This window comes from Anomaloglossus baeobatrachus, chromosome 5 (assembly GCF_048569485.1).
Source record: "Anomaloglossus baeobatrachus isolate aAnoBae1 chromosome 5, aAnoBae1.hap1, whole genome shotgun sequence".
Classification (NCBI taxonomy): domain Eukaryota; kingdom Metazoa; phylum Chordata; class Amphibia; order Anura; family Aromobatidae; genus Anomaloglossus; species Anomaloglossus baeobatrachus.
The window spans coordinates 76198730-76219255 of NC_134357.1; the positions used below are offsets into that span (position 1 = coordinate 76198730).

The following is a 20526-nucleotide window of genomic DNA, read 5'->3' on the forward strand; positions in this document are numbered from 1 at the left end:
AAAATCGTCTGCAAATGCTCAATGTGCGCACATAATCTGAGGCTGCCTATTACAGATCTGTACAATGCGGATATTCTATAAACCCATACTGTGGCTTTCTTCATGGGCCCTCAAAGGACTTGTCCACGTCCATATTTTTTTTTAAAAGGCTTTGAATGGTTTAAATAATAAAAGAAGCAATATTAACCTTAGCGATCTCCAGTTGCGATGCTGCTAGGTCTCCCGCCAGTATTTACTTCTTGCTGTAATGAAGAAGTCCCAACGCATGTGAAACAGGAATACTACAAACTGTTGGAAACATTTTCAAAGATATTTAACTGCTCCTTTTACCCTGCCCGATCTGTGCATAGGATTTAGCCCATGAATTCTTAATATGACCTCAATGCCTTGCTTCACGGGTGGACATATTATTGGGGCGCACCCTGTGCGGTTGTACAAGAGGTAAGGGGGCTCATTTCTACCTCCAAAGCAGGTGCAATTTTTGCATTTTTAGGAGCTCTTGGGCTGCAAAGGGCTCATATATTGTTCTTGCACATGGGCCCTTTTCTGTCTGTGACCACTAATGCCTTCAAATTGTCTCTCCAGTAAAGGAGACAAACTCTAGCACAGCGCCACCTATTGGAAGTAGCGATCCTAAAAGTCACAAGTGGATTTTCGACAATCCTTTGCAATATGACTCAGGATATATAAGCCAGATCAGAATCCCAATTTGCAGACACGGTGTTTCGGGGTGCTTGCCCCTCGTCAGTGCAAAGTATGGGGGTGTCTGATCTGGCTCATGAGAAAGCTATGTGGGGACCACGGGGGAACACTATTCTCCTTAAGGAGACTTTGCAAGCCAGTCTGGCTGCCAGGTAAGGGGACTTATAGCTGCAATGCCCCTAAAATTCCACGGGGGAACACTATTCTCCTTAAGGAGACTTTGCAAGCCAGTCTGGCTGCCAGGTAAGGGGACTTATAGCTGCAATGCCCCTCTGGGAAATATTCAAATTGTCTCTCCAGTAAAGGAGACAAACTCTAGCACAGCGCTAATGCCTTGTGTGATAACGTTCACTATATAAAGCCATTGCTTTTCAGCACTGCCCGGACCACAATTTCTACCTCCAAAGCAGGTGCAATTTTTGCATTTTGATGAGCTCTTGAGCTGCAATGGGCTCATATATTGTTCTTGCACAGGGGCCCTTTTCTGTCTGATCGCCAATGGTAGCGCGGTAACATTCACTGTATAAAGCCGTTGCTTTCCAGCACTGCCCGGACCACCATGTCTACCACCAAAGCAGGTGTAATTTTTGGGAGCTCTTGGGCTGCAAAAAGCCCGTATATTGTTCTTGCACAGGGGCCCTTTTTTTGTCTGTGACCACCAATGGTAGTGTTCACTGTATAAAGCCATTGCTTTCCAGCACTGCCAGGACCACCATTTCTACCTCCAAAGTAGGTGCAATTTTTGCATTTTGATGAGCTCTTGGGCTGCAAAGCGCCTGTATTTTGTTCTTGCACAGGGGCCCTTTTTTTGTCTGTGACCACCAATGGTAGTGTTCACTGTATAAAGCCATTGCTTTCCAGCACTGCCCGGACCACCATTTCTACCTCCAAAGCAGGTGCAATTTTTGCATTTTGATGAGTTCTTGGTCTGCAATGGGCCCATATATTGTTCTTGCACAGGGGCCCTTTTCTGTCTGTGACCACCAATGCCTTGTGTGATAACGTTCACTGTATAAAGCCATTGCTTTCCAGCACTGCCCGGACCACCATTACTACCTCCAAAGCAGGTGCAATTTTTGCATTTTGATGAGTTCTTGGTCTGCAATGGGCCCATATATTGTTCTTGCACAGGGGCCCTTTTCTGTCAGTGACTGCCAATGCCTTGCATGTTAAAGTTCACTATATAAAGCCATTGCTTTCCAGCCCTGCCCGGACCACCACTACAAAACTATTCCAACTCCTATACAGAATCCTTATCTGCTGATTTATACCACTTAGAATGGTCTTTTTCCAATGGTTATCATTTGTATTGTGCCTTTCTCTATGCTTTTTCTATTCCCCCTTTCTTGTCGGAGGTTGAAAGCCTTTAATATGTTTGTAAGTAAGCTGAATAGCTGCTAATCCTTTTATTTCCCTGCCTTGTCCATTACTTTGCAGATGGCAGAATTTGAAATTACCCTTAATTTGGCCTCTAGAGTGATGCCTGTTCCCGAGCAGCAACCGGTGACCTTTGTATGTTGGAGAGGGACGTGGGCTCACTATGACCCTCCTCTGGCATAAAATATTAAACTCTTTCAGCCATGGTCTCTAAATGACCTCTCCACTTCATTATTCGGCTCTATATGCATTCCTGAGATCTTGCACAGTGCATGGAAGGATAGGTGTACAATTAAAAAAAAAATGTTCTGTGAGCCGCTGGAACAGCCAAATGCTGTGAAATTCAGACAAAGGGATTCTTTCTCTGTTCATATCCCTTTGTTCTCCAATGCCAGCACAGTGTTTTGATGGGGAAAGTTAATTTAGCTCTGCTTTGAAACCGTCATTGCTTTTATAGAGGCTATTTCATTAGAACTTTTATTTTCCGCATTTCAGGGGCTTAAATACCAAACAAAAGATAATTTGATGGACGTATGAAAAACAAACTTTTTTTTTTTTTAGTTAATAATCAGAAGCTTTAAAATTATTTGTAGCTGCCTCGAATAAAAAAAATATTGAGCATTTTAGGCATTTAGGCTGCGGGAATTGGGAATTAATCATTTCATGTGTGGAGAATGTAAATGTGATTTTTTTTTTTTTTGTGCCGTAAATCCCTTCCATTATTAATGTCCTCCTCTGCATTGTAATGATAGAAATATATTGTGGATGTGTCCTATGGTTGTGATTATTTGGTAAAGGTTGTACATGAAAGGAAAAGGGTATAATTTGGATGTGGAGAAAATTGAACTCTGTGTCATGCATAAAAATGTGTATTTTTGTATTAATCCCTTTCCAATCCTTATATCAAAATTTCATCATTGTTTCTCCAATTTATGGCTCTTTACGTGCCCTGACCCTCTGCTCTTATGTGCTTTGATCGAGCTGTCCTCTGACGTCCAGCAGAGGTTTGGCTATACAGCTCTACCCATGAAATTTAGGGAACAATAGAAAAGTTGTTTGAAGGTCATTCAATTTTCCATCCCAACTTAACAATATTCATATGTAACTTGGTCTAAGGCCCCCTTCACACGTCCGTGAAAATCACGCACGTGTTTCACGGACGTGTCAAAGGTGCGTTTTCCCCTCCTTGTGCCGTATTTATGGCACTACGTGTGTTCTCCGTGTGTTATCCGTGATAACACACGGAGAACGGGAACTTTCCACTCACCTGTCCCTGGCTTCGCTGTCCGTGGTGCTGATTTTCGGTCTTCGGTCCTGCCGACTCCCCGCTGCTGCCGCTTCCGCCGCAGTGAAGTGAATACTAAATGAGGATAATGAGCGGCGGTCGGCAGCAAGTGATAGCAGCGGCAGAGACAGGAGGGCTGGAGAAGGTGAGTAAAGATTTGTTATTTTTTTCTCTAACACATGAGTTTTCTCTGGAGCATGTCACACGGGACCGCATCCACACTACATCCGTGTGACACCCGTGCTGCCGGAGAAAAACAGACATGCATCCATGTGGAGCACACGGGCTCACATCTGCTCCACATGGAGGCACGGGCCAATGGCTGCACACGTGCGTGCACATAAACCCATTGTTTTTAATGGGTTTACGTGTGCCCGTGTCTCCGGTACATGCAGGCACAGACCTAGCATGTACTGGAGACACGTGCGTGTGAAGGGGCCTAAAGCAGGGGTCTCAAACATACAGGCTGCAGCGGCACGGAACAATTTCTTACAGCCCACAGTGAAACAATGGCTTTCATTCCCGATGACCTATAGAGGCAGGGTGTGACCAGAAGTCATTATGGAGGGGGACTTGACTGGAAGTTAGAAGAGCTGAGGGAGCTCTGTATTCTTTCACCATTATCGGCTTGGCCTGTGTGGCGCGACCAGTCTGAAGACCTACTGCTACCGCTAGACCTGTGCACTAAAACCCTACTCTGACCCATGTTACACCTTTAGGTTATGGGCAGTATTGTTAAAGAGAACAAACTAGCAGGATTTTCATATATAAAGTAAAGCCAGTGCTATACTGGTGCTAGAATGCTGAATGTAACCATACCTTTTGTTCTGAGATTGGATGTTTTATTTCAGAAATATGTGCAAGTAAAGTTCCAGCAATGCACTGCTATTTGATTGACAGGGGCAACAGGAAGGGAATATGTGGGTCGGGTCTTGCTATCTATTCCGGCCCCTGTCTGATTGGTCCTTCTCCCCCTGTTGCCGTCATAGACGTTAATTCTGGCACTGGCTAACAGACAGGGCAGGGAATAGATAGCAAGACCCGAGCCACATATTCCCTTCCTGTTGCACCTGTCAATCAAATATCAGTGCATTGATGGAACTTTACTTGCACATATTTCTGAAATAAAACATCCAATCTCTGAACAAAAGCTATGATTACATTCAGCATTTTCTTTATATACAAAATTCCTGCTGGTTAGTTCCCTTTAAACTTAGGCTAACATTATTCTTGTAAGTGTACCCGATCCCATTTTAGTTTAAGACCACTTATCTAAAGGGTTATTAATAGGGATGATCGGATTTCACAAATATTTGGCTTCGCGAATATCCGACGAATAGGTCGCCGCTATGCGAATATTCGATGCACAATGTAAGTCTATGGGAAGACCGAATAGTTGCTATTCGGCAACTATTCGGGTTTCCCATAGACTTACATTGCAAATCGAATATTCGTAAATGGTCGAATAGCGGCGACCAATTCGACGAATATGAGTGTTGCCGAATATTTGAGGTATTTGATCATCCCTAGTTATTAACAAAATAACATGATAACTTTGCTGATGGCTGGTTGTCCAATTGCTCATACCACCAGTGACCCCGAGACTAGGGATCTGAACCCTAGAGAACAGGGCTATGCAGCCCCGTCTTGAATAAAGCAGAGGTTCATGTGCTTGGCGTCCACTCCGTTAGCTGTCTATGGGACTGGCAGAGAAAGCGGAGTATACCGCACGGCTGTTTTTGGCGGTCCCTTAGACAGATCGTGACAAGAAAAGAGGTCAAGCATGCGTTCCTCTGCTCAATTTTATTCTCGATGTCGCTGGGCGTCCAAGGGCTTGGACCACCAGTGATCAGTAAGCAATCCCCTCTTTAACTTGATATTTGGGACTTAAAATAGTGGGCCCTCCTTTTGTAAATTCCCGTACAGTTGGTAAAATGGTAAACAATAATGACTTTCTCTTGGAACATGAATTGATGTGATTGATTACAATCTATATTGCGGAATACATGTTGGTGCTAATGAAGCCAAGGGCAGAAAGTAACAAAAAAACAAGTTCAAAATGACAAGATCAGTCATTAGGTGTAATGTGTATGATCAAAAATTAAGGAATTTGTAAGTTATAGACCTATGGTATCGTCGTCTTCTTGCCACAGTGGTAGAAGAACGAGGTGCCACATGATAGTTTTATGTTCCTGTGTACTCCCGAGGTATGTACGCAGTTATGCCCATCCATACTGTAAGAAAAAAACTGCAATCCATTTGTCATATAGTTCAAGATCCCATTACAATTATCTTTAGTCCTGTCTTGGACCATTCCTTATGGGATATTATTCTTATGAGTTTCTGAAAAGAAGAATCTGTTTCAATGTCATTTCCCCAAAAGGTTCATAGTGTTAAAAACGTCTGTGCGAATAAACATAAACAAGAATGATGTTATGTACTCGTGACACCCTTGGGGCATCATGCATGTAGATTTTTCCATCCTAATGATAGTTTGCGGAGGTGACTCACCGAAATAGTGAAGTGTGACTGCTCATTATCTCCATTTTACATCTTTAGTTAAAGTTAAGGCCCTTGTACCCAAGCTGTTCATAGTAATGCTCATTCCCGATTATCGGCCGGTGTAAACATGCAGGCAATCACCAGATAAATAAGCAAAATGTTTGTTCATCACTTGATTGAATTTATACGTAAAAATTATACGTAAAAATTGTTGTTTTCGTCAGCGCGGTCTGTTTATTAAGCAACCGCGAATTGGCAAATATTTACTGATCATTGGTCGTTTGGTATTGTAGATGCACCTTTAGGCCTCAGTTAGGCACTCTGTATGCCACACCCGGGTGTATGGTATCATATCAGGGGTGGAGAATACTCAGGTAAAATGACATCCAATGAAGCATGCTACTTTTTCCTGTAGATTTTTTACATCTGTTAAAAAAAAAAGTAACCTACTGCCAGAGAACGGGAGCTATGCAAACTGCCTCTTACTTGATAGCATCCCTGGTGCCTCTAACCTAATGGCATCCCTGGCGCCTCTTACCTGACGGCATCCCTGGCTCCTCTTATCTAATGGCATCCCTGGCCCCTCTTGCCTGATGGCATCCCTGGCCCATCTTGCCTGATGGCATCCCTGGCCCCTCTTGCCTGATGGCATCCCTGGCCCCTCTTGCCTGATGGCATCCCTGGCCCCTTTTGCCTGATGGCATCCCTGGCCCCTCTTGCCTGATGGCATCCCTGGCCCCTCTTGCCTGATGGCATCCCTGGCCCCTCTTGCCTGATGGCATCCCTGGCCCCTCTTGCCTGATGGCATCCCTGGCCCCTCTTGCCTGATGGCATCCCTGGCCCCTCTTGCCTGATGGCATCCCTGGCGCCTGTTACCTGACGGCATCCCTGGCGCCTGTTACCTGACGGCATCCCTGGCGCCTGTTACCTGACGGCATCCCTGGCGCCTGTTAACTGACGGCATCCCTGGCGCCTCTTACCTGACGGCATCCCTGGGGCCTCTTACCTGATGGCATCCCTGGTGCCTATTACCTGACGGCATCCCTGGGGCCTCTTACCTGATGGCATCCCTGGCGCCTCTTTGGATTACCTGGCCCGGTGTGATGTCACCGTTGCACATGCGGTGTCGGGTCAAGCTGGATAATCCACAGAAGAGTTGCGGATGCTGGCAGGTAGGAAGCAATTTACAGGGAACCCGTCTGGATACAGCAGATTACTGACAAGGAACTTGTTTGGTGAATCGATTTGCAGTGTTTCTTCTAATACTTTTTATTATCCAGAAGACCTATTTGAACCTTATATTGAGTACTTTCTAGTTACTTAAGTTTTACGTTTCATTAACTGTAAAAAAAATATTGGTCTTTCCTTTTTGTTACTATTTGTTGACCATGTCCTTTATATTTTCATAGTCACATGATTTGAAGGTCTCTTGCTTTTTAGTCAAGGTTCTCAGGCTAGCCTTGTGAGTCAGATTTTAGATTTTTATTACTATTCCCATGTCATTCTCTTTTTAGTCTCATTTCTGTTTTGTATGATGTGTTAGTAAAAATGACTATGCCAACAACACAGTCCTTCCAGGTTCATAGAAAGGTAAAGTGGAAGAAAGGACCTTTATAATCCACTTATGAGAAATTCATGGCTGGCAGGTTAGAAGGTTTGGACTCTAGTGTATGCAAGTCAGACTATTTTCTAAAAGAAGTTGTAAACAGCACAATGATAAAATATATGATTAAGTATACACCAGGCAGCCTTTAGGCTATGTGCACACGTTGTTTGACAAATCTGCACCAAAATCTGCACCAAAATCTGCCTACGTATCCTGAAGCCAGCAAAGTCTATGAGATTTCTGAAGTGCTATACATACATTGCTTATTTTTTCCTTGCAGATTTGGTGCAGAAAAATTGCAGCAATTGTTGGGGCGTTTTTTCCTGCATTTTTTTTTTAAGCCCTTGCAGCCATTGACGTCATTAAAAAAAATGCATGGCAGAAAAACGTACCAAAAATGCATGCGTGTAGATTTCATGCAGAAAATTTCTACCCCAAATCTGCAGTGTACCTATAAACCAAAACAGTGACGAATATAAAGTCCTCTTTTTGAGCTCTGACTCCTATGAATAAAACTCATAACGTGCTTTCTCTCCAATGAAATATGTGCTGGCGACATACCATTGTCAGGCTTCTGCCACGTTGTAGTTGATTAGTAAGATCTAACCAAACTCATTAGTGCAACTTTTAGAGCAGCTTTGAACTGTAAGAGACCTGTTCATATATCGGCTGTAGAGGCATCGCAACGTATATTAGTAATAGATCCTGAAAAAAAAAGCTCATTGAATTCTAGAAAAAAATGTGTTTGCCCTCTACAATAAGAATTTTAAAGGGAACATGTCACCAGTTCAAAATTGGCCAGTTTTTGCACTTAATTTATTCATGTTGCTCCTCTTAGTATTTCTCTGGTTTCCTTTTTTACATCTTCCATATGTTTCCTGAACTTTCCCATGAAGCTGCAAAAATACCAGTCCATGCCCTTATTAACTCCCGCCTGAACTACTGCAACCTCCTGCTCTGTGGCCTCCTTTCAAATAGTCTCACACCCCTACAATCTATTCTAAACTTCTAAACTATGCTGCCCAACTAATCCACCTGTCCACTCCCCCCGCTACTCCCCGACCTCTCCTCTTTGCCAATCCCTTCACTGGCATCACATTGCCCAACGTCTCCAGTACAAAACCCTAACCATGACTTACAAAGCCGTCCTCAACCTGCCTCCTCCATAATCTGTGACCTAGTCTCCCGGTACCTACCTGCACATAACCTCCAATCCTCACAAGATCTCCTTCTCTACTCCCCTTGTATATCCTCTTCCTTCATTCACATCCAAGATTTCTCCTGTGCCTCCCCCATACTCTGGAACGCTCTGCCAAAACATATCAGATGCTTGCCTACCTTGAAAATCTTCAAAAGTAACCTGAAGACCCACCTCTTCCGAGAAGCCTACAACCTGCAGTAACCCTCAGTCCTCCATAGCACAGCACAACCAGCTCTACCCTCACCTACTGTATCCTCACCCATCCCTTGTAGGCTGTGAGCCCTTGTGGGCAGGGTCCTCTCTCCTCCTGTACCAGTCTATGCCTTGTTTTGTTTACAATTATTGTACTTATCTATTTTATGTATACCCCTTTTCACATGTAAAACGCCATGGAATAAATGGCGCTATAATAATAAATAATAATATGGGCCTTTTCATTTGGTGCTAATTTTTTATGGTCCTTATAAGAGGATATGGCTCAAAAGCATTCCTTGGGGCCTGCTCTGTATTATTTCAATAAGACTATAAAAAATTACACTAAATAAAAAGACCCATATCTCTGATACTGAATGGCAGATTTGGAAAAATTAAAAAGTGAATTAATCAGAGGGAGATCAGAAATAAAATAACATGAAAAAGTTGGGTATTTTTTATTTGATGATAGATCTACTTTAAAGGCTATTCCAATATTGCTGTCATTGTTGTCTTTGCATAGCCAAAAGATTGGACAGCCATTTGCTGTCCTAAACCTCTCCTCCATAACTGTTATACTGTGAAAAATTAGGGCTCCATACAGTTGTTTGCTCAATCCTACAGCTTGATCTGAAACTGTGCTGCAAACAGATTCAAAGTTTCAACAGAAGTTAAAGAGGTTGTCCACTACTTTGACATTGACGGCCCCATCCTTAGGATAGGTCATCAATGTCTGATCGGCCGAGGTCCGACAGGCCGAATACCCGCTGGTCAGCTGTTCTCGGTCCCGGCGACGGCAGCAGGCGGCCAGAAAGGCTCTGTTTCAGAGCTGCTGTCTTCTGATAGTGGCCGCGGCCAGATACTGCACATCTGGCTCCAATTGATTAGAATGGTAGGCGGAAGTGCAGTACCTGGCTGCGGCCGCTATCAGAAGACGGAGCAGCTCCGGAACTGAGCATTTCCGGCCGCCTGATGCTGCCGCCAGGACGTAAATCAGCTGATCAGTGGGGATGCGGCATGTCGCACCCCGGCCAATCAGACGTTGATGACCTAAGGATAGGCCATCAATGTCAAAGTAGGCCAACCCCTTTAAGAGAAAAGGTGATCCTAGGATAATATCTAACAATCTCACATCTTTGAGAGCTGGAAGAATGCACATATCAAAATATTTTTAGATTTTGTATCTTTTCTATTAATGTTTTTCTGTTTTTTACTTTTTTAGCTACGAGTAGATTTATTTGTACAGCTGCTATATAGTTCTGATTTCGACCAACCTTGTGTATGTAAGCAGCTTGTATTATAGTCCATTGGATCCTTATTAATCCCCCAAGAGATGGTGTTTTACATCCTACTTCCAAGCATGGAGCAACCAAATCTAGGTTCAGATGAAATTGGAAAACTGCTGAGGGCTAAACTGTGAGAACATCAAGGGCTGGGCATATTTGTCTCTGCCAGAATCCTCTCCCTCCTAAGCTAGCTGGCTAACAACTAATAAATAGCAAGATATAAAACAGCCTTGTTCGCTGAGATTTTGTTATCCCTTCAAGGTGTTATCAGGGATTCCTTGAGTAGGGAAGGGCGCAGTCTGTGTTATTTCAGGTACTTCTAAAGTATGTGCTTCACATCGATGCTATAATACTGTATGTGTTTTAATCCTAACCCTGTTTGACCTTGATCTTTCCAATTTCTTTAATTCACTTCAAATCTTGCCAAGGTATTCCACAGTACAGAACACAAAAATATCACCACTAATGGTTTTTGTTTTTACTTCATCCAACAATCTAAAGACAACCTATCATATAAGAAAACACTAGTATCCTGCATACATGGGGTTATTCTGCAAGTAGTGTTCTGACGCCGTGTGGCCGTCACACTAAGGGGTACTTTACACGTTGCGACATCGCTACCGAAATATTATCGGGGTCACGGTTGTTGTGACGCACATCCGGCGCCGGTAGAGACATCGCAATGTGTAAATCCTAGGAGCGACGATAAACGAGCGCAAAACAGTAAAAAATCGCTGATCTGTGTCACGTCGTTCATTTTCATAATGTCGCTCCAGCTGCAGGTACGATGTTGTTTGTCGCTCCAGCGGCGTCACACATCTCTGTGTGTGAAGCCGCAGGAACGACAAACATCTCCTTACCTGCGTCCACCATCAATATGCATGGATGAAGGTGGGCGGGATGTTACGTCCCGCTCATCCCCGCCACTCCGCTTCTATTGGCCGGCAGCTTAGTGACGTCGCGGTGACGCCGAACGCACCTCCCCCTTGAAGGAGGGAGTGTTTGGCGGTCACCGCGACGTCGCCGACCAGGTATGTGCGTGTGATGCTGCCGTAACGATAATGTTCGCTACGGCAGCAATCACAAGATATCGCATGTGCGACGGGGGCGGATGCTCTCGTGCTCAACATCGCTAGCCGATGCTAGCGATGTCGCAACGTGTAAAGTACCCGTAAGAGCCCTGCTGATGGGAAGAAATTAGCTTTATTCTACCCAGCAGCCTCAGGCTTTCAGTCATAGGAGTGCTACTGGCGCAGTTTCAGTCATAGTTCTGTGCATAGTGAGCGGTGGCTGTAATCACACCACCAGCATTGACTGACAGCAAACTCAGCATTGCATCCAGTACAGAGGCGGTTGTCAATCAGTGGTGGGGGTGTGCTTACAGCCACCCCTCACTATGCACAGAGCTATGACTGAAACTGCGCCAGTAGCACCCCTATGACTGAAAACCTGAGAGTTCTGGGTGGAATGAAGCTAATATTTTCCCGGTAGCAGGGCACTCATTGCGGTGCCTGCATGGCAACAAAACACCATTAACCTGCAGATTAACCCGATATCTCAATTACATTGGTCCGCATGGCTATCATCCCAGAAGGAAACTTCTTCTAAAGATAAAGATGATGCACAAGAAAGGCTGCAAACAGTTTGCTGAAGACTAAGGACATGGATAACTGGAACCATGTCCTGTGCTGTGATAAGACCAAGATAAATTAATTTGGTTCAGATGGTGTCAATCGTGTGTGGTGGCAACCAGGTGAAGAGCACAAAGACAAGTGTGTCTTGCCTACAGTCAGTCATGGTGGTGGGAGTGTCATGGTTTGGGACTGCATGAGTGCTGCCGGCTGTATGGAGCTACAGTTCATTGAGGGAACCATGAATGCCAGCAATGTAGTGTGACATACTGAAGCAGCTCATAATCTCCTTCCTTTGGAACTGGGCCGCAGGGCAGTATTGCAACATAACAACCCCAAACACACCTCTTGCTAAAGAAACTGTGGGTAAAGGTGCTGGACTGTCCAAGCATGTCTCCAGACCAAAACCCTTTTGACCATTTGTAGGGCCTCCTCAAATGGAAGTTGGAGGAGCACAAGGTATTCAACATGCACCACCTCCGTGATGTCGTCATGGAGGATGGGAGATGATCCAGTGGCTATGTGACTTCCATGCCCAAGAGAGTTAAAGCAGAGCTTGAAAATAATGGTGGCCACACAAAATATTGACACTTTTAGGTACAATTTGGCTATTTTCACTTGGGTGTACTCACTTTTGTTGCCATTGGTTTAAACACTAATGGCTGTGTGTGTTGAGTTATTTAGAGGACACACCAAATTGACGCTGTTATACAAACCGTACACTGACTACTGTACATTGTATCAGTGTCAGATCTTCAGTGGTGTCCCATGAAAAGATAGAAGAAAATCTGTACAAAAATATGAGGGGTGTACTCACTTTTGTGATATACTGTATATTATATAGGTAATGAATTTATCTATACTCATCCCTCCCGTTATATCCTTTTTTAATGATAGACTCCTCCATGACAGACCTCCGTAAAGCTCTGCTTTGATATTGTTTTGAGTAACAGTAGATGTAGGCCATACTGCTGTCTCCATAGTTACCGCAGGCCGACATGGGAAGCCGAATATCAGGAAGCGTCTGCGCTGCGGAGTAATTCCTTGTGACATCATATAAGAACCGCTATTTCCTGAAAGCTCAGTCACCGGGGACAAGATGTCATTGTTCATTATCAGAAGCGCAGAACTATTGCAGCATGTACAACATGGACGATTCCCATATTAATGTGTATGATCACAGTGATGTTGTATAGAGAGAAAACAGCACATTTCTATGTGTGTACGGTATTTTTTTTCACTTTCTGCCCTATATGGACAATAGTCTGTAAAAATTTGGCAGGATCAGAAGATTCGATATCGAATATAGAAGTTATAGTGAAATACTTCTGCTTACGTGAAGAAGATGCGGTTCTTCAGGGGAGGACATATCATTGGTGTAATCTGTGCAGTTTCATAGGGTCCAAGAGGTCAGGGGGCCCATATCAACCTCCAAGGAGGTGGAATGTGCACTATGATGAGTTATTGGACTGCAAGGGCCCATATATTGTTCCTGCACAGGGGTTCTTTTCAGTCTGGCCATTGAGACCACCACCGATTGTTAGCAGCCATAGGCTTTGACACTGTTCAGAACACTGTGAATGGCTTCCATTGGTGTCACGCCAATCCTGTTTACACCACTTGCAATGTACACACAAAAGCATTTAGGATTAACAAATTTTGCTAAAAAATTCTTTATAATTATACCTGTGTCCTTGCGGAGACTTACAAACCAGTCAGGCTGTCAGTGGTGAGGAGTCTTATAGCTACAATGCTCCTCTGGGAAATTTGCAAATTGTCTCTTCAGGGAGGAAGGAGACGAACTCGAGTGCCACCTGTTGGAAGTAGCAATCCTAAAAGTCCAACGAGCCTTGTCATATGATTTAGGATTTATGCCAGAATAGAACGTCAATTTGCAGACACTGTGTTTCGGGTGATTGCCCCTCGTCACTGCAATGTATGAGATCTGATCTGGTTGTATGAAAATTTATAATAGGGTCTAAGGGGATGCAGACATGGTGTTTAGGGGTGATTGCCGGTGTTCTGGGTGATTGACCCTCGTCAGTGAAAAGTAGATCCCATTTTAGATTTTCATACAACCAGATCAGATCTCCTACTTTGCACTGTTGAGGGGCAACCACCCCAAAACACTGGCAATCACCCTGAAACACCATGTCTGCATCCCCTTAGACAAGGCTCGTTGGAGAGTCCCTTTGACTTTTAGGATTGCTACTTCCAATAGGTGGCACTAGAGTTCGTCTTCTTCCTCCCTGAAGAAACAATTTGGAAATCAATTTAACTTCCAAAGGGGTCTTCGTGCAGTTGAACAACAAATCTGCTTTTCTCATTCAACAGTGACCAAGTCCCGTGATATAGCTATATATTAACAACATATTCCCAACATATTCCATGGTGCTGTACAAGAATTGTCACATAAATCAGTCACTGACACACTAGGGTTCACAATTCTGTATCTCAAACATACACATAAAAGGGCCCCAATTCACATTTGCGTAAAGTTATCCAAACTGGCTGATCTACTTTCGGCGTGTTGAATCACTGTGTTTGATCCTTTTTATTTCTTTGAGATTAGCCGTCTGTGTATGTGCTTCTTGGGTCCTATTTATAGGGAGCAGAATAACTTGTCGGAATATTTTTGAAGAATATTGGAGTTCTTAAGGCCCCTATAAACATGAATCTAAAGTAGACCAAACCCATGAATATCATCAGGATCGTCCAACAGTCTAATGTGTATGGGCTTCTTAGGTCGTGTTTATAGGGATCAGAATAACATGTCAGAATATGTTTGGAGAACACTGGAGTTTTTGAGGCCCCCATACACATGAGACTAAAGTAGACCAAACCAATGGATATTGTCAAGATCGTCCAACAGTCTAATGTGTATGGGGGCTTCCCAACTCTTTCCTTACAGATAATGTTGGGAGTAAAGGGTGCTTTACACGCTGCAACATCGTCGGGGTCATATCATTAGTGACGCACATCCGGCGCCGGTAGCGACATCACAGCGTGTGACACAAAGGAGCGACGATCAACGATCGCAAAATTGTCCAAAAACGGTGATCGTTGACACGTCGCTCCTTTCCTTAATATCGTTGCTGCTGCAGGTACGATATTGTTTGTCGATCCTGCGGCAGCACACATCGCTATGTGTGACACCGCAGGAACGACAAACATCTCCTTACCTGACTCCACCGGAAAAGAAGGAAGGAGGTGGGCGGGATGTTACGTCCCGCTCATCTCCGCCCCTCCGCTTCTATTGGACGGCCTCTTAGTGACGTCGCGGTGACGTCGCTGTGACGCCGAACGCACCTCCCCCTTGAAGGAGGGATTGTTCGGTAGTCACAGCGACGTCGCTGCACAGGTATGTGCGTGTGACGTTGCCGTAGCGATAATGTTCGCTACGGCAGCGAACACCAAATGTCGCACGTACAACGGGGGCGGGTGCTATCGCGCTCGACATCGCTAGCGATTGCTAGCGATGTCGCAGTGTGTAACGCACCCTAAAGACTTATCTGGCACATCAGATTTTCAACAGTCGATCCTTTTGTTCTCTAAAAAATAATCCGCTGACATAGTATGAATGACTCGGGAAAGATAGCTGTCAGCTGAATCGCTATCTAATGTATATGAGGGCTTTAAAAAAGGGAAGAGCATACAACCGCTATGCAAATTTGAACCCCCGACATAAATGCTGGGTGATAAACCCTAAGCGAGCTGTAATGGTGGTCTTATTGATTGTCGCCCATTTTTTCCCAAAAAGAACAAATTGGAAAATGGCAGTTAGAGATTTGATATTGTGAACATCTATATATATAATTGCCTTATTCTGTCTGTCTGTCTGTCTGTCTGTCTGTCATGCTCCGAAATTGTGTCCTTACGGTGACACAAAGCTGATTGGCCGCTGGGCTCGCCATGGCCCCGCCCCCCACACGGATTGGCCTCTCGCCCCGGCTCTCTGCAGGCCCCGCCCCCCTCACGCAATGCACGCTCGCTCTGGCCGCCCAACTGACACGGGGCTCCGATTCCCAGGTGAGTACACACACATCAGATCACACTCACTCTCACACTCACTCTCACACACACCTCACAACATGCTGGGATATCGCTTGCTTCTACACCGGCTCCGTCAGGATCCCGGCAGCGCCAGACATAACCTTGCGATGCTGGGATCTTCACGGAGGCCGTGAAAGCTGGTAACCATTATACACATCGGGTAACTAAGGTCCCTTAGTTACCCGATGTGTATCATAGTTACCAGTGTACACCGGCTCACACTCACTCTCATACACACCTCACACACACATCACATCGCATCCACACATCAAGGTCCTGCAGCTGCGGAACATACATAACATAACAGCACACACATAACAGCACACACACACAAATCAGATCACACTCACACATACCTCACACATCACATCGCATCCAAATACTCACAACATCCTGGGATATCGCTTGCTTCTCGGCGGCGATATTGTGCTGTGAGCTTCCAGGACCTGACGGAGGATCACATGGCCAGAAGCATGTGATACCTCTGGATGTTGTGAGTATCAGCGCGTATGTGCAATATCGTCAGTGTCTGTGTGTGTGAGTGTATGCGATCGGGTGTGTGTGAGTGGATGCGATCGGTTGTGTGGGTGAGTGTATGCGATCGGTTGTGTGGGTGAGTGTATGCGATCGGTTGTGTGGGTGAGTGGATGCGATCGGTTGTGTGGGTGAGTGGATGCGATCGGTTGTGTGGGTGAGTGGATGCGATCGGTTGTGTGGGTGAGTGGATGCGATCGGGTGTGGGTGAGTGTCGGCAGAGGAGCACGGCGTGCTGGAGGAGGCTGGGAGCAGAGAGGCTGATCTTGGGGAAGGCTGGGAGGGGGAGGCTGATGCTGAGGGAGGCTGGAAGGAGAGAGGCTGAGCAAACGTGCTCCATCCGCCATACTGCGCACTCCCCATCGTGCTGCATCCCCCATGCTGCGCACTCCCAAACGTGCTCCATCCGCCATACTGCGCACTCCCAAACGTGCTCCATCCGCCATACTGCGCACTCCCCATCGTGCACCATCCGGCATGCTGCGCACTCCCAAGCGGATGGAGCATGATGGGGGGTGCGCAGCATGGCGGATGGAGCACGTTTGGGAGTGCGCAGCATGGCGGATGGAGCACGTTTGGGAGTGCGCAGCATGGCGGATGGAGCACGTTTGGGAGTGCGCAGCATGGCGGATGGAGCACGTTTGGGAGTGCGCAGCATGCCGGATGGTGCACGATGGGGAGTGCGCAGTATGGCGGATGGAGCACGTTTGGGAGTGCGCAGCATGGCGGATGGAGCACATTTGGGAGTGCGCAGCATGGCGGATGGACCACGTTTGGGAGTGCGCAGCATGGCGGATGGACCACGTTTGGGAGTGCGCAGCATGGCGGATGGAGCACGTTTGGGAGTGCGCAGCATGGCGGATGGAGCACGTTTGGGAGTGCGCAGCATGGCGGATGGAACACGTTTGGGAGTGCGCAGCATGGCGGATGGAGCACGTTTGGGAGTGCGCAGCATGGCGGATGGAGCACGTTTGGGAGTGCGCAGCATGGCGGATGGAGCACGTTTGGGAGTGCGCAGCATGCCGAATGGTGCACGATGGGGAGTGCGCAGTATGGCGGATGGAACACGTTTGGGAGTGCGCAGTATGGCGGATGGAGCACGTTTGGGAGTGCGCAGCATGGCGGATGGAGCACGTTTGGGAGTGCGCAGCATGGCGGATGGACCACGTTTGGGAGTGCGCAGCATGGCGGATGGAGCACGTTTGGGAGTGCGCAGCATGGCGGATGGAGCACGTTTGGGAGTGCGCAGCATGGCGGGTGGAGCACATTTGGGAGTGCGCAGCATGGCGGATGGAGCATGATAGGGGGTGCGCAGCATGGCGGATGGAGCACGTTTGGGAGTGCGCAGCATGGTGGATGGAGCACGTTTGGGAGTGTGCAGCATGGCGGATAGAGCACGATGGGGAGTGCGCAGCATGGGGGATGCAGCACGATGGGGAGTGCGCAGTATGGCGGATGGAGCACGTTTGGGAGTGCGCAGCATGGCGGATGGACCACGTTTGGGAGTGCGCAGCATGGCGGATGGAGCACGTTTGGGAGTGCGCAGCATGGGGGATGCAGCACGATGGGGGGTGCGCAGCATGGGGGATGCAGCACGATGGGGGGTGCGCAGCATGGGGGATGGAGCACGATGGGAGGTGCACACCTCCCCCCAACACACACACACACGCGCACTGCACAACACACACACACTAGGAATCACAAACAACGCCCTACACAGACACCCACACACACAGACAACGCTGCACACACAAATATACGCACATACTGCACAACACACACATTGCTCAAAACATACCTCCCCCAAAACACACCACACACACACAAACCGCACAACACACACACACACACAACGCTACAGACACACAGCGCTCCACAAACAACGCAACACACGCAACACACATACAACACCGCTCTCACCCCCCGCGACACTCAGAACATGTACAGCGCCCTACACAAACACTTGGTAACTACACACAACAACATCTATATATATATATATATATATATATATATATATATATATATAACAAAAATCATACATGAACTACACAATACGTAAATTCTAGAATACCCGATGCGTAGAATCGGGCCACCTTCTAGTTTGTTATATTTGCAGTCACTTCTAGAGGCACAAGTTTCTTTTAGAAAGGCTCCCGAGTGTACACACCATGTATTCTTTACAAAGGCGTGGAAACGATGAGCTGTAGTGGGTGCTGACTGTGTAAGACGGCCCTTGTTTTGTTACACAACATTCTCAAGGTTAATAATAAAAGCCTTTATCAAGGACATGACGATGTTGATGTTTTTCTATGCTGCGCATGAATGACCCATCTCTGCTTTTTTATCGCTGACTAAGCTATCATCTTTTATCATATGAGTAAATTACGGTAAAGGACAAACTAAAGCCTAGTTTTGACGTTATGAACTGCGTGGTGTTGGCATGCTGTTCGAGAAACTGGGGGCACTTTGTTGTTCTGAGGTTGTCATGTTTAGCTACATGTAAACGTCTATCTGAGATCTGTAGAACTGAATTTAAAGCACCATTCCGTTTTTTTTTTAAGCTCTGCAGTGGGGCTTTAAATGTAAGCCCCCGGACCAATGTATTATACTTGTTCTCCAGCAGCATTGTTTTTCGGCGTCGCTCTGTTCCCGCGGTGTCATGTTGTGCCTGGAACTTCTGACTGGTTGGAAGTCAGACGTTACGTCACAAGTGTCAATGCAACTCTCTGAGAGCCAGAACGAGGCTCTCATAGAGGTGCATTGATTTGTGACCTCTGGCGCACTCCATGAAACACTTGAGCTGCCGGCAGGTCACAAATCACAGAAGACCAACCAGAGCGATGTTGTAAAAAGATGTCGGAAAAAGATGAAGATTGCGTCAGGTGCGTATAAGATAGGGGGCAGGAGACTTACATATAAAGCAGCACTCTACAGCTGGAATTAAAAGAACACAACACTGGGAGTGTTTTAATGTTAAGAGTGTAGTTTCATAATCACAACTTCTAACCAAACCACAAGATCCCACCTCCAGGACCTTTACCTATCAGTACAGTCATGAGAATTCTATAGAATGCTGTGTAATTCTGCTCTATACAAGTCTCTGGGATTTTAATCTATCTGCTGATAGACATAATAATAATCTTTATTTCTATAGCGCCAACATATTCCGCAGCTTTACAATTCAGGAGGATCATATACAAACAAGTAGCAGTTATAGAAAATACAATATTTAGAGGGAAAAAAGACAACCCTGCTCATGAGAGCTTACAATCTACAATGAAATATGGGGGGGGGGGGCAAGGTACAAATGCTTATTTACAATGACAATCTAGCCATCTCAAGGAAATGGGAGATAGATATGGCTTCCTGGACCAGTTGGACAGAACCTTGAGATGCATTTGGGTGCCATGGAGTTTGACGTGGGGTTATGTTGTGAGAAGTTGTAGAGAGACTACGTGAATTGAATTTTATTAGGAGGCAGTGTGATAGGCCACCCTAAAAAGATGCGTTTTTAGGGTGCGTCTGAAGCTGAGTAAGTTGTGATTCGTCCTAACTTCTTGGGGTAGAGCATTCCAGAGGATTGGTTCAGCTTGGAAGAAGTCTTGGATCCGGGAGTGGGAGGTTCGAATTAGTGTGGATGTTAGTCGAAAGTCATTTGCAGAGCGTAGAGAACGGGTGGGGTGATAGACAGAGAGGAGGGTGGAGATGTAGGGGGGTGCCGCACTGTGGAGAGCTTTGTGGGTGAGAACAAGCAGTTTGAATTGGATATATAGGCAGCCAGGGCAATGACTGGCACAGCAGAGGCATCTGAGTAGCAGTTAGCCAGGTAGGTGACCCTGACTTGGAGTGAACTGGCAGTTACCCACTCTTGTGATCAATGGGACCCTCAGTAATCAGAATCTAGTTACCTATCTTGTGTATAGGTGATAACTTTGAAAGTGATTTCTACACAAATGATGGGAATGGATTGAATTGTGCTTGGAACGTCACACATAACAAAATCCCGTCTGCTTCCTCTTGACTTGACCTGATCGATTCCTCACATGATCTTGTGAATACGGTCTTATCCATAATATAAAGGTTTTCAACTAACACTGCTGATGATGGTAATATCCGTGGTGAAATAAAATCAGACAGAGAAAAAACCCCAAAAC

At 45.9% G+C, this 20526-nt stretch overlaps 1 protein-coding gene across 2 annotated transcripts in view; it reads left to right on the forward strand.

Annotated features, from left to right (window-relative positions):
- The window catches only part of TRIM8 (tripartite motif containing 8), a 119248-nt gene that overhangs the window by 35771 nt on the left and 62951 nt on the right, over positions 1-20526 (forward strand). The window lies entirely within an intron of this gene.